Source organism: Anopheles nili, chromosome 3 (genome assembly GCF_943737925.1).
Source record: "Anopheles nili chromosome 3, idAnoNiliSN_F5_01, whole genome shotgun sequence".
Taxonomy (NCBI): Eukaryota; Metazoa; Arthropoda; class Insecta; order Diptera; family Culicidae; genus Anopheles; species Anopheles nili.
Genome location: NC_071292.1, coordinates 2,688,022 through 2,701,192, shown reverse-complemented (window position 1 = coordinate 2,701,192; position 13,171 = coordinate 2,688,022). Strand labels below are relative to the sequence as shown.

At 50.0% G+C, this 13,171-nt stretch overlaps 1 protein-coding gene across 1 annotated transcript in view; it reads right to left on the bottom strand.

Moving 5' to 3' along the window:
• LOC128727735 (ankyrin repeat domain-containing protein 29) overlaps window positions 1–13,171 on the bottom strand; it is a 121,839-nt gene that overhangs the window by 8,895 nt on the left and 99,773 nt on the right. The gene's annotated exons all lie outside the window — the stretch shown is intronic.

The window sequence follows — 13,171 nt, the reverse complement described above, 5'->3', positions numbered from 1 at the left end:
CTACGCGAAAGGCCTTCGCTGCCTAAATGAAATTATGTCCACCGGTTGGGTGAATATTGCTTCACTTTTCCTCCCTTTGGTGGCCACTGCGCCACCACGGGGATGGAACTAACTGTGTCAGGACGAAGAAAAAAACGCGAATCTTATTACCTTTACCGTGATTTTCCATCCCGCGAGCCCAATTCGCCATCGGTCGTACATGGTTTAGCGATGAAACTCGCCGAATATGTAAGGACAGGAACCTTTGCCTCGCTGTGGTTCCGTTTCCGCCATTTTGGGGGATGATGATTTTCCACCCTCTTCCATGCTCATGCCTTCGAAAACTCGTTCACCAGGAGCGAGGGCTCGAAAATCACTTCAGCATTAAGCATTTAAAAAATGTAATCAGCTCGTTGGTGTATTTTTAGACAAGTGAATAAATGTGTGCCAAGGCGCCAATGCGGAAGCCTCGTTAACAGAAGCAGCGGCAAACGGCCGACAACACCGCAGGAAGCAACTCTTTAAGCGCGGCGTAAAATGTGGCACGAGTCCCCGAAGGGCGGCGCGCAACCAAGTGGACACCGGAGGGTTTTTCCGAGGCGGTAGCCCAAAATCGCAATAATAACTCAAGTGTCCTCACCGACACGACGCTACCGACCGACGGCATGTCCTCATAATCATCGTCGTTTGCGCAGCTACGCCGTGTTCCATCGACCTAGAGGGCTGAGAGGTCCTTGGAGACTGGGTGTTTTTTATCCCGCTTCCTGAGGGAAACTCCATTTTTCGGTGGTTACACTGCCGGACGAAATTGTGTCCCAAATGGGCGATAAAGTTGGCCCTCGAGAGCGAGAGTTGGGTTTAACTTTTGAATACAATGCGAAACCGAGTAATGCAATTAACTCCAAACAAACCGGGAGGCTTTCGCAAACGGAACATGACACATGGGCCCCGCGCGTGCCTATTTCACGACCCGAACTGTACACTAAAACCGAGCTCCATCTCAAGGACTTTCAAGGCATCTCGTCAAGGAGAAAGTGGCACTAAAAAAGTCGGCGCGATGGCTCGGCGGCGGCGACAGTTGCGCGGTTGAAGGAAATTTGACAGCACTCCTTCAGGATGCCGGACAGCGCGAACGACGGAAGGAAAAGCCGGGCGGAAAAGGAAGGCAAGAAGGAAGGAAGGAAGGAAGGAAGGAAAGAAAAGCGGTTATCCTAACTGGTTTTTACGATGTTTCCGCCTTCGCGCGCTCATAACATTCTCATCCGTTCGCGCCCATGCCAGAGCGAGCCATCCTCCCTTCCTGCGTTCCAGCACTAATTTAATTATGTCCCTAAATCTTCCCGAGAGCACTTTTCATTACACTTCCATCCTTCCGTCCCCCGGCAAGCCACACAGATCCATCATCGCCGCATCGAGGCTCGAACACTCGAAATCTACTCGCAAGAACTGGACTTCGCGAAAATCGTTGCTCTGGCTCGAGCCTTCTCGAGCTTGTGTTGTGTGTGTCACTGTGTGGAATAAATTAAAACCCAGCCGTCGTCGGACTGGTGTGCGAAAAATCAAATCTTTCTCAAACCCCAAGGAACGCTGGAGGTTCCTTCCCGTTTTGATAGCGAATCGAAGAAAGTGCCCGAGAAAGAGACGGCCGATGAAACGGGAAAAAAGAAAACGTTACATCGCCCTTTTCCCCACCGATGTAACACCAACGGCAAGTTTACGTAACGACGAACGGCGAACGAACGGCGGAGTTGCGTTGCGTTGGCGAAGTGAATAAATTTGGCGATTTTCAGATGATTGAAATTTTTCCCCAATTTTCCGCGCGACGCTTGCTGCGGAAGGAATCGCGCGTTGAACCGCGCCCTTGCTTCACGGCTGCTATATTATCATTTTTCCGATGAGGCTCTGGTAGGCCGTAGGGAAGAAAGGAACCGAGGGAGTGAAATGGGATTGTCTAATCACTCTTGAGCAGAAGTTTGGCGGTAAGAACTTTCACCTCTCGACGCTGAGAGCAAGGTGCCATGGTGGGATTATGTTTTTATGTGCCCGATGGAAACGGATCGGGGTATTCCAGGAACTTCAGCCACCGTCGAAACCACTCGAACAAAACGGACAGGCTTTGCTGATCCTGCGATCGCCGAAGGATCCCCTTTTTTCGTGTCGATGATTCTAATTTTCGCGCCCTTTCTGAGTTGAGTGGGGGCTGTTCTTTCTTTTGTTCAGCACAACAAATTTTGCCCCACGCTAATCGTATGCTAAGCAATTAATTTAGATCTCGAAACCATGAAGTAAAGTTCGATTGTTTACATTCAAAGCGCTATCGGTGGGAAGCGTTTTCCGCATTCAAAAAGGCTGTTGAAAACAACGAATAATAGAGTATGATAGCGTACTCCGGTTCCACAATCATTGAATTGTCATTGGGTGGGGTATTTTAGAGGAGTGTCGAACCACACGGAAACGATGATGATGATGATGATGGCGCATATGCGCGGAAAAGTGTTTTCATTGCAACGATGGCGGGTTTTCAATCGCGACGTGATCCGACGGCCTTTTCAGCGCGGCTCTCGACCGGACCTGCATTAGCCGTGGTCAATCCACTTCAAATCCATGCGGCGGTGGCGGCACTCCTAATTACTCCACATCAGTTTTCTCGATTACAGCTCATAATTTCCCTGATTCCATCACGAATCCCCACGCGCTTCCCGTCACGAGCCACGCGGCATTTTTCTCCAGCCAGCTGTGATGGGTGATGTACTCCACCATCCCTGGAAGGTCTAAAAGAGGCGGGTGAATGTATGGAGGATGGGGGGGGGGGAGGGTGTAATCCCCCACGCCCGCAATGCGATACGATCAATGGCGGGAAAGTTTTCTCGTTCGAGGTACTCTCGGTGGCCACTGAGCGCTGTCCGAATGCTCTCGCCAAACGCTAAATCTCTAATCCACTCGAACCCATCCTGGGCTCACTTCACTTGCCACCACTATTCCAGAACCACGTAGGTGGAGAAGGTGGGGAAGGGGCGTACCCCGGAGGTCGGTGGAAACATATCAATTTAATTATATTTGATTTTCATTTGATTATGTTTGCCTTTGTTTTATCTCTTCACTTCAATCTCGCATTTTCGTGTCCATTCCCGACCTTAACGCCGTGGTATCATGGCGCTCGCTATGTGCGGGTCCATTGTGTTTAGGTGCCCTTTCCTCCCATCGGCCAGTCCTTCCCCGTGGACGGCTTAGACAGCGGACGAGCGAGAGACAGAGACGGCGGAAGCGAATCCGTCAAGAATCGGACCCAGTTGGCTGGGCTCTGCTGGTTCCCGGGAACCGTGGCGCATTTGGAGCACTAAACGAGTTATGATAATCATGCCACATATGCTGCACCCAAAAAGTCAAGGCACCCTGACCGAGGAAAACTAGAGCTGGTGTGTCGGCTTGCCAGGCCATCCGGATTCCAGTCCGGGTTCCGTAGTGTCTGCAGGAGACCCAACAAAAAAAAACCCCCGACTAGGGCTCTGTGTCTGTGTGTTTTGGCAAAGCGAGTTAATTTCTCAACAGAAACCTCTCCCCGGTTGGGTAAAAGTGTTAAATCCGGCAAACATTGAACACAATTATGTCAGCTGTTAGGGGGCAAGTTACGGAACGAATTCGTATTTTAAAACAAACGAGCAGCACGAGATGCATTGTGGGTTCCCAAAAACCCCCATTAAACGCTGCCACCTAACTAAGCTTGGCGCTCGGCATGGAGCTGGCTGCCACAATGGATCTAACCAACGATGTTCTAGACCTATCCAGCAACTCAACCGGTCAAATCCCACGGATCGTTTATGCGAGCATTGAGGCGGACAGTATCTTATTATACAATCATCATATCTTGATAAGCGCATGCAAACATGCCTTCGCACACGAAACGCGCACCCTCCTACCATTGGGGATGAGTGCGCAACGGGCATTTAGAAGTGATCCATTTTCCGCACACCAAACCTTGCCACAGCGCCACCTCACCTGAACTCGCGAAAATTCACCCAGGCGGGAGAAAATCCCACCGAATCCGTCTCGTGTGTGCGATGCGCGAATCGACACCGAGGCCTCACATGGCGTTCGTGGGCTCGTCGGTCTGACGATGATGATGATGATGATGATGAAACTGATAGCTCGATGATGTGTCCATCCGTGGCCAGCGGTCGGGCGTGCGTAAGGGCCGAAGATCGTGCTCCGTTTTGATAATCCGAGCCCTTTCTACGGGCGCGTCCGTCCTCGAGCAAGAAGAGCAGTGGCAGCGAGTGCGCAACGAGTGATAGAAATGGACTATCACATTATCCATTATTTTCAATTACCATATCAAATAAAGGCGATCCCCCTTACCTCGTTTTGCCGGCGGCCCTTTCACATGTAGGGCCACGCACACATGTAGGGGCGAACGACGCTCATTTCGGGGATTGTTTGGACATCGGGAACTGGCGGGAATTTGGGCGGCTTCAGGGTGGATAAAATCTCTGTCCGTAACTGAATCCGAACTCAAATCTGATCCCCCAACGTCGGGATATAACGGCGGGAAAGTCGGAAAAACTGGCAGAGGATCAGCAGGCAGCAGCAGCAGCAGGTGAAATTTGAATTTCGGTCGAATATTTGGTGCTCATTTCGTTGCCAGCTCTGGGTAAGGGCAAGGAATAAAAAAAACGTCTCTCTTGCTCACACCAACTCACTTTCCTGAGCTGAGCAAAATGCTGAGTAGCATGGAAGTGAGGTTGTGCGATTTTCATCCGTAGTTTCCATCGCTCCCCGGGGAGACCGACACGAACGAGGCGAAGGGCGATTAAACGCTGCCTCGAGTAAGCTTTTTGCTTAATTTAAAAATTAGCCCCAAACATGACGACGCAAAAAAAAACCCAGAAACCAACACAACCCAGCAAATCCGATCCTTCCGAGCCGGGCGCAATTTTCCATCGCAGTATGCTCGGTTCGTGTGGCCACCCATACCCATTTCGCTCGGAAAAGCCCTGCCTGATGGCTTTCTTCTGCTGCTCGTTTCGGGCTATCGGTTGATCTAATCTTCAGTGAATTGCGACACTTTTTTATCTGCCCAACCGTTTGGTGGGGGCGAGATTTGGAATGAAAGCGAAAAAAGAAATCCTGAAGGTAAATTAAAACAGCAACGCCCTGCTCCTGCTGAATTTTCTTATCATAATCATTTAGCAGCGGTTGACGTTTTCGCGAACGGAGATTTTTTTTTCGTTCCCACTCGCTAATCGCTAATGGATGTATGTAGCGTACAGAGAGAAAGAGAAAGAGAGAGAGCAGATACACGAAAATGGCGTTCCGTAGCCTCATGTCATGGTTGGGCATCAAAGCGCTTGACATGCGCGCCACCAACGTAGTGGCCGTTTTTCCTTATCACCTTGTCACCGAGTGCCATTAAATTTTCCCCACACCAAGTGCCCTACCAGCGATGGGAAGCCGCCTGGCGCATTGATGACTTTATTAGGAAAAAGGTTTTCCAATTTCACCAAAAACCCCTCCACCAAAGGTACACACAAGCGGTCGGAGGTGGGCGTGCGTGTGTGTCCGTTGAAAGGGTTTTGTGTGTATGTGAATGGTTCGTTGCCTTTTTTCCACCGATGGGACGCGCGACGGGAACGGCTAAGCTTCCGGTTCCGGATCACATCCTGCCGCTTCCGGGAACGGGGGTTCAAAAAAGGGGTTACGAACCGTTGTTTGAGTTTACCGAAACCGATCCTGAGCAACTAAACTTATCTTTTAATTGATTCTGTCAACGCGAAACCGGATTAGCTCGCCGTCCTGCAGGAATGGGGAAGCTTTTCGGAAAGCGATGGCGGGCTCCATTAAAACGGGATTTAGGATTATTGCTCGGTGGAAAAATCAACCCTTTCTGAGCGGTCTCCATCGAAGTTTCGCGCTTTACGTAGGTCCTCGAAATGATCCGAAAGGTACACATTTGTCCCTTTTCCGGTTCCACTTGGGCACTTCGGATAATGGACCACAAACCCGGCAAGGATACGCTCAGCTCATATGTCACGTACGATGGAAGTCAGTCCTCAATGGAATGATTTTTAACAAATTACTTCCAAATCCGAAACTACACCACTCGAGACGAGACATTCCTTTCTCACGTCTTGCTGATTAAAATTAATGTTTGCACACTGGAACGATTACCTCCTGATTGAGCCGTCGCAGGCGACGATTCGTAGGAATGGGTCCAAAAAATGCCATCGCCATCCAATAACGAGGGTGATAATATCGATTAATTTATCATCCCGCATGCCATTCGATTTCCATTTTGATGCTCCGTCTAAGCCTAATTCGAGCCCGATGAGCGTCCCGTATCTCGATTCGCTCGCTAATGTGATGCCAATTTTCTGCTCATTCGCGTCAAAAATCACACCCGAAACCTCATCCTCGCAACCGGTTGTCGCATTTGGCGGGTGTATATGTTTGATGATTTACTTCGAAATTGGCAACGCGAGTATATCCCGTGTGCCCGGGAATGCCATGGGAACCGGGCCCCGGCAGTCCTGAAACACGGAATGCGCACACGCTGGGAATTCCGGCGGATCCATTGTTCGCTTCTCTAGCAACCTTCCGCTAGATCGAAACCTCGGTCTAGAGGCCTAAAGCCGTTGTTGAGCGCATGGATTATGCAAAGCCTCACCACAGCCTCACGGGTCGTCGATCGGCCATCAAATAATCGCCTGACAAATCGATCCTCATCGAGCCGGCACGACTCGCGGCGATTGAAAAATGAATCTGCATCGGTTCAACCGCGTTGCGTGATAAGCCTCCGCGCCCGGGTGGCTGATGGGAGGGAGTGGACTTCCTCATTGACAAATTGCCAGCAATTATGAGCTGCTGATTTCCCGCTAACGGCCTTCGTCGCCTTGGTTCAAATAGCGCTGCCACGCCAGTTGGCGTCAAACAACAGAAAAAAAGAATTAAAATTCCAACCCTTCTACGAGAAGAAGGCAAAAAGGCCCACAGCAAAGCACATCCCAACGTATCGCGAGCGCGCACCCGCAAGCAAACGCTCATCGTTTTGTATCGGCAATTTGAAACATCAATCAACGGAACCCAGAGGCGAACCTTCGTTGAGGGAGGATTCGGGTTACTCTCGCTGGCAACAGCAGAAGCAGCGCCAAGAGCCAGCCCCTGAGAAGCTCGCTAGCCGCAAACATCAATGTTTGTAAAGGCTTCGAGGAAGGTGGGACCAGCCCGAGGGCCAGCAGGCTCCCATCGATCCGTACATTCATCCATCCATTCGTCCATCCGTCCTTCCATCCATCCCGTCGGCAAAAAGGTGGTTTTTAAATATTTTTCTTCTCCGCCTGCTTGCGGGGCGCGATCGTTTGCGTCGGAGGCGTACCAGGACGCGCATTTTTTCTTTAATTAAAACATCAAACCCTCGGACGGCGTGTGACACCCACACGAATCTCGCCCGCACTCGGAGCACCTCACCCCTCCGCAGTCCCACGAGCGGAAAGTTAATGACGCGTGTTGGTATGTATGATGTGGTTAGCTATGGTTCTGGTTTTGACGGCCATCTTCGTCGATGCGGTGCGGGAAAAGCGAGAGGCAGATAAAGCGAAATGAAGCAACAAAATTGGAACCACAATTAAGCCATAAGCGTGGCGTGGAAACGATCATAATTTTTTAACCCCCAATCTGACCCCCGTGGCCTCCCGACAGCCCCTGCCCCTACGTGACACGACGTGTCGAAGGCGAACCACCCTCAGGTGAACCAACGGCTTGACGAGCTTTTGCGCCTCTCAATCAGGTCTGAACTGATCGGACGATTCAACGGGGAAGAATAGTGGCGAGGAGCATGTGGAGGACGAAAAGGGTGGCAGATAAAAGGCAACAACCCGAGAACGCCGAGGGGGGAAAAACCAGAAAACAACTCTTAATCTATGTCGCGACTAAAGTATCGCAGTAGAAGGAATAGAAAAGTGGACTAAATCACCTCCCGCTCAAAAAGGGAGAGAGAAAAATAAAAATATACGCACCCAGCAGAAACAAAACGAACATGCCCCAGGGAGGGGACAGGACGAATAGCGATCGAGGCGGCAACCCCGCCACAATGGGGTGGCATTAAAATGAAACAAAAACTAAAGCACGGGGTGATAAAATGGATAGAAAACACATGTCAAATCGTCCACTAAATCGGTGTTGAAAGCCCGCGAGACACCGAGTGAGAGTGGCCTCGTAAAACGGATGATGGAGCACCACCCGTGACGGGGGCTTTGGGGAGGGTGAAAAAACAACCCTCCGCATGAGACGCACCCCCAGCAGCATCAGCACCATCACCAGCAGCAGCAACCGCGTCAGGCACAAGGCATAAACTAAAGCGAATACGCCGAAAGGTGCGCTCCGAAAGCCCGTGGGTTGATCTCGTAAAAGTCTTTTCCTGCGGGCGCTCGGAAAGGAAAAGAAAGGAACCCTCCACCACCGGAATGTGAGTGTGTATGTGTGTGTGTTTGTGTGTGTGGACGCGAAACCGGCGGGTGACATTCGCCGGGTATGCCACGACATGCATTCATTCAGCTTCTTCGCTGTCCTGCTCTGGCTCAGCGTCAGAAAGCAGGAGGCCCCGTAAATAGATACCGAAATTAATATGTTAAACAAGCTGTTAAATTAGACGCAAATTAATAGAAACACTCGCAGCGGAACTACCTCTTCGTGAGCATAAAATTATCATTAATAAGCGAGAGCTGGCGTGTGCTGGCGGCGTGCGGCGAACCGTCGACGTGGCGTGAGGCCGCGAGTTGTGGCCCGAGGCTTAATTAGGCCACGGCACAGCCTCCAACAGTGGGCACCTCTTTCTTGGCAGCACATCATCCGCGTGCTGGCTTTCGGGGCGTGCTGGGCCTGGGTGTTTTGCCCACGGTGCTAGGACTTTTCGGGCAAGACCACGACCAAAGGAAACATATCTCTTTTGAAAGCCGCACCGAACGAGTCGTGCTCCAGTTATTTGCGAGCTCGGTATCCGTTTGTCCATTTGCCGAAAACGTGCGAGAGATATAGCTTTTTTGGGGGATAGGAAATCTCAACATGTCAATAAAGATTAGTAGCAGCGAGCTGGCAAATTCAGGGCGAATACTCGTTCCCGTCGGGAGTAGTTTGAGACGCATCGAGATACCTTTTGCATGACGACTTCATCAGCAATTCAAATATCCGCACTAAAGGCGGGTAGAGCTCGCGAGAGTAACGTCGGTAACAATGCTAATATTGTCACTCGCAGAGTCGCACTTTCATCGAGCGACACTCCCAAAAAGCTAGATCTCGTCATCCCGCGAACGGGGGGCTTAAGATATAATGAATGTGAAACGCGTCGCCCTCGATTCGGGTCAGGAAACTATTTACGCAAAAACGGAACAGGTTGACACCCAGAAGGCTACCCGATCCGCGGGTATTTTGTCGCGTTTGTGCGCATTCTTCTCGTGTTTCTACGCCGTTTAAAGACGTGTCGGAAATTCGATCCCCGACCACCGGCAGCTTGGCAGCTCGTTAATCCGTTTAGTGAAATTCGTGGCGTTGTTCGCGCGGAGCCTGGCTGGAAAGAGAAAGCTTGGTGACGCACCCCCAAGGAACCAAACACGCCCGTGGGGAATTCTGAGGCCGGAGGTCACCATCGGTGTATCGTCGATATCGTCGAGAAATAGCCAACACCAAATATGGAGTGAAGTCACGGTCTTGCCTGGATGAGTCCGCGCGATCGTAGCCAACATCGCGTTGCGAGATCTCGTTTGGTCTTTCGCGGGCAACAACGGAGCGGAAATCGTGATCACATCCCGGCCAGGTCCAGGGTTCACCCCCTTTTCCGTGGGGGTTGGTAATCCGAAACCGCCGTCCAAAACCCCTTTTTCCATTCCAGCACCAATCCCATTCCTAGCTCCTGTGAGGCCTCGGACCGTACCATCACGAGCCCGAGCTTGGGTGAAGGAGAAATGTCGATAATTTTGACACATACCTTGACGAGATAATTATCAATTGGCTCGGCATGGGAGCCGCGTGTGGGTGTGTGCGAGTGTGACGTTGGGTGGGTGGAAACCTTCCGCGGGATTATTTCGTTTAGAATCGAACCCACCACGCCACGGGCCAACACGTCCGCTGGTCGAGGTTTCCGGATCGTGAGGCTCGTGCTTCGTTTGCAAACAGAGAGAAATCCGGAACGGCTTTCTTTCCCGTGGGCTAGAGCTATTAATCGAGGCTATCCGGTGATCGGACAAGACCTAAAGCTTTTTCTTTAATAATTGCGAATGTCCTCGCGGGGTACACGCTTTTTGACAAGTGGCCAAAGCTCTCGCTCGGCTTTCGATCGTGCGCTTTTTCTTCAAACGATAGTGTTGGTTTATGTGCTTTCTGCAAGCTTAGCCATCTCGGTCTGGCCGGTTCTTTCGATCCTGGCGGGTTTATTCCGTTAGCTTATTTCCATTCCACCCGTTCGGTTCCATTTGATACGATTTTCCTCCCCGGTCCGTTCCGTTCATTTTTATTTGGTCGTACCTTTCTCTCGGTGCTCTCGCTCGCACAAGCAAGCCTCTTTATCACTCCCTTTGCGACGCCTTTCGATCGCCGTCTCGCGCGGATCATCATAATAAATTTCATTATTTATGATGGCTCGTTTGGATTAACAGCCACCCCACACCCAGCCCGTGGTTCCCACGAAGCCTACGAGCTCCGATTGATCGGCGCGAGTCGGCCTTTCCTTTCAACTTCTCATTCCCGCCTTTACACCGCCGTTTGCGCCCCGTTTCCGCTGATCACGACAAATTTTCGGTGTGTTAGTTACCGCCGGAAAGCGCCCGATGGTGGTGGCGGCACACGCAACACCTTTTTATGGCGATAGGCGATGTTTCCTTCCCTGCCCGGTTCGTTTTGGGTTCGCTTTCCATCGTATGGCGATACAAATTCCCGCCGGATGAATCGCGAGATCGCGCGTGCATTCATTTGCGATCGCGCGTGGTTCATCGATCGATCAATCCAAGGCTCAAGATCAGTTCATCCACTGCCAAAGGGCTTGTCATCGCGAGATCGAAATTCCACTGTGTCGAACTCAACGGCATCGTTGAATAATCGAACACTGACAAAAAATGCATTCGAATGCATTCGATTACCTGCGGGGAGCATGATCCTTTCACATGATGTTTTCAAAGCGAAATTCGTTCTACCGACCGTCTCTCTGAGTTGGGTTTCGACATCGCGATGTACAATTGTGTTTTCAGTATTAAATTATTCGTAATAATCATTGAATGGTTTTGGATATCAAAAAAGCATTCTTCATGGTTAGGGAAATTATTTAACAGGATTAACATTTTTGAATGAGAACGTTGGACGAAGAACTACTCGACTCATATCTCGTAGTGACAACTACTGAGCTCAACTCACATCTCGTAATTCCAACAACGCTATCGAAATTGAGACGATCAGAAGAAAACCATCCCACACAATGGTGGTCAATTCAACCCGACAATGGAGTTCAAAATTCAAAGATTAACCATTTTAGACAGAAATAAATCGCACAAATTGATCAGCGCAGGAAGATCTCTAACCCGCAGGTCGAATCAAACATCGAATCGTAAATCTTCATTCTGCCTTCAGATTTCAACGTCTTTGATTAGGGCAAATGGCTTTCCATCACGTTTTCCTTATAAGCACACAAGATTAAAGAGAGTGAGAAAAAAGCAATTTGAATAATGAAAATAAATATCTTTGTATCGCACACTAAGCCAACATGACAAACTGTTCCACTCGATCGTGCTGCGAGCCACTCTCTTTTCAAGGAATAATAATAGACCGATATGTTGGCGTGATGACAATCACAAGGATGCCAGAAAAGTGCTCCTTTTCCGTCCTCTCTCAACCGACCACCATAACCATGCAATCACCTCCAAAAATGCAGAAAAACGATCGGTCGGTCAGTTTTCACGAATCCCCCAAAACGATCGATTCGATACGAATAAATATTATCTTTAGCGCTGGCTGGCAACGGAGATGGAGTGGAATCCAAAATGGATGAGTTGACGCTTTTGGCGCAGCCCTCCGAAACCTGGACGGATCAGTTCCGAGATCGAGATCGAGATCGAGTGAGTTTCAAAGACACAAAGCATATAGAACGGTCTGCAATGATTCTACTGTGTAAGAAGAGGTCGACCGAAGCATCGAGCGAGAAGGCCGATGGAGGAGCAATTTTTCTCAAAGTATAATCATCTCAAACCGAGCAAACGCCGCATTTGAGGCACCCTCACAAGCGGGGGTTTTCAGCCAACCCGGACTTGTCGATGATGATCGAGAGTAAATAAATGTAAATGCCACTAGCCTCTAATCATTCGGGACGATACAGTTTCGCCCTTTGCTGCCAGTTCACCGCGCCCGGGGCTTATTGCCACGTTTACAAATCAACATAATTTCCACGCCTGTCTCTGCCAGTTCTCCTCCAGGATTTTCCACCACCAGGTCAAAGAAGGGTTCGTGGCTTCATTTTTGGACATTCACGACCACGAGAGTGCTGCGGTACGCGCCTGAACCTGATGTTGCGTTCTATTCTGCTCGTTTGGCTCGTTTAGCTCGCACCTTAAGCCATCTCCCATCGCTGATGGACCCATATTAGGGGGACTGCGAGACGAACATCTATTCCCACCAGATGCCGCGGCCGTGCATAATGGAGTTGAATGGAGCCGGTCCGAGCGGTAGGTAGAAAAAAGGCACATAAATAAAAGCATCAAGAAAACGCATCGTGATCGTTGTTATGCTTTGATCTATGAAGCATATCGAACGGTTCGAAGGCGAAGATGGGGTTGAGAGCGAAAAAAAAATCCACAAAATAATAAAACAACACTCGCACGATGGGCTCTAGCTGTATGTATGTGAGTGCCGAAGGGAACCATCACAAAAGATTGCCATGAATCATAGCTCTATTTATGAACTTGATTTTCCCCACCTCACAGGTTTTCGTTTTGGAAAAAAAGAACGCTCGAACGGTTGTTTAGAGCTCGGATATCTCCTTTGCGAGTAGAATCGTGCCAACTATGCGTTACTGGGGGTTCAATTGCGTTGGGGATTGAGCCAGCTAGCGAGCGATGTCCTGTGAGTGGAGCAATTTTATTTAAATTTATCACCACCCCAATATGGCACCGACTAAGGGCCGGCTAGTTCGCGACATGACTTTATTTATTTTTCAACTCGTCTT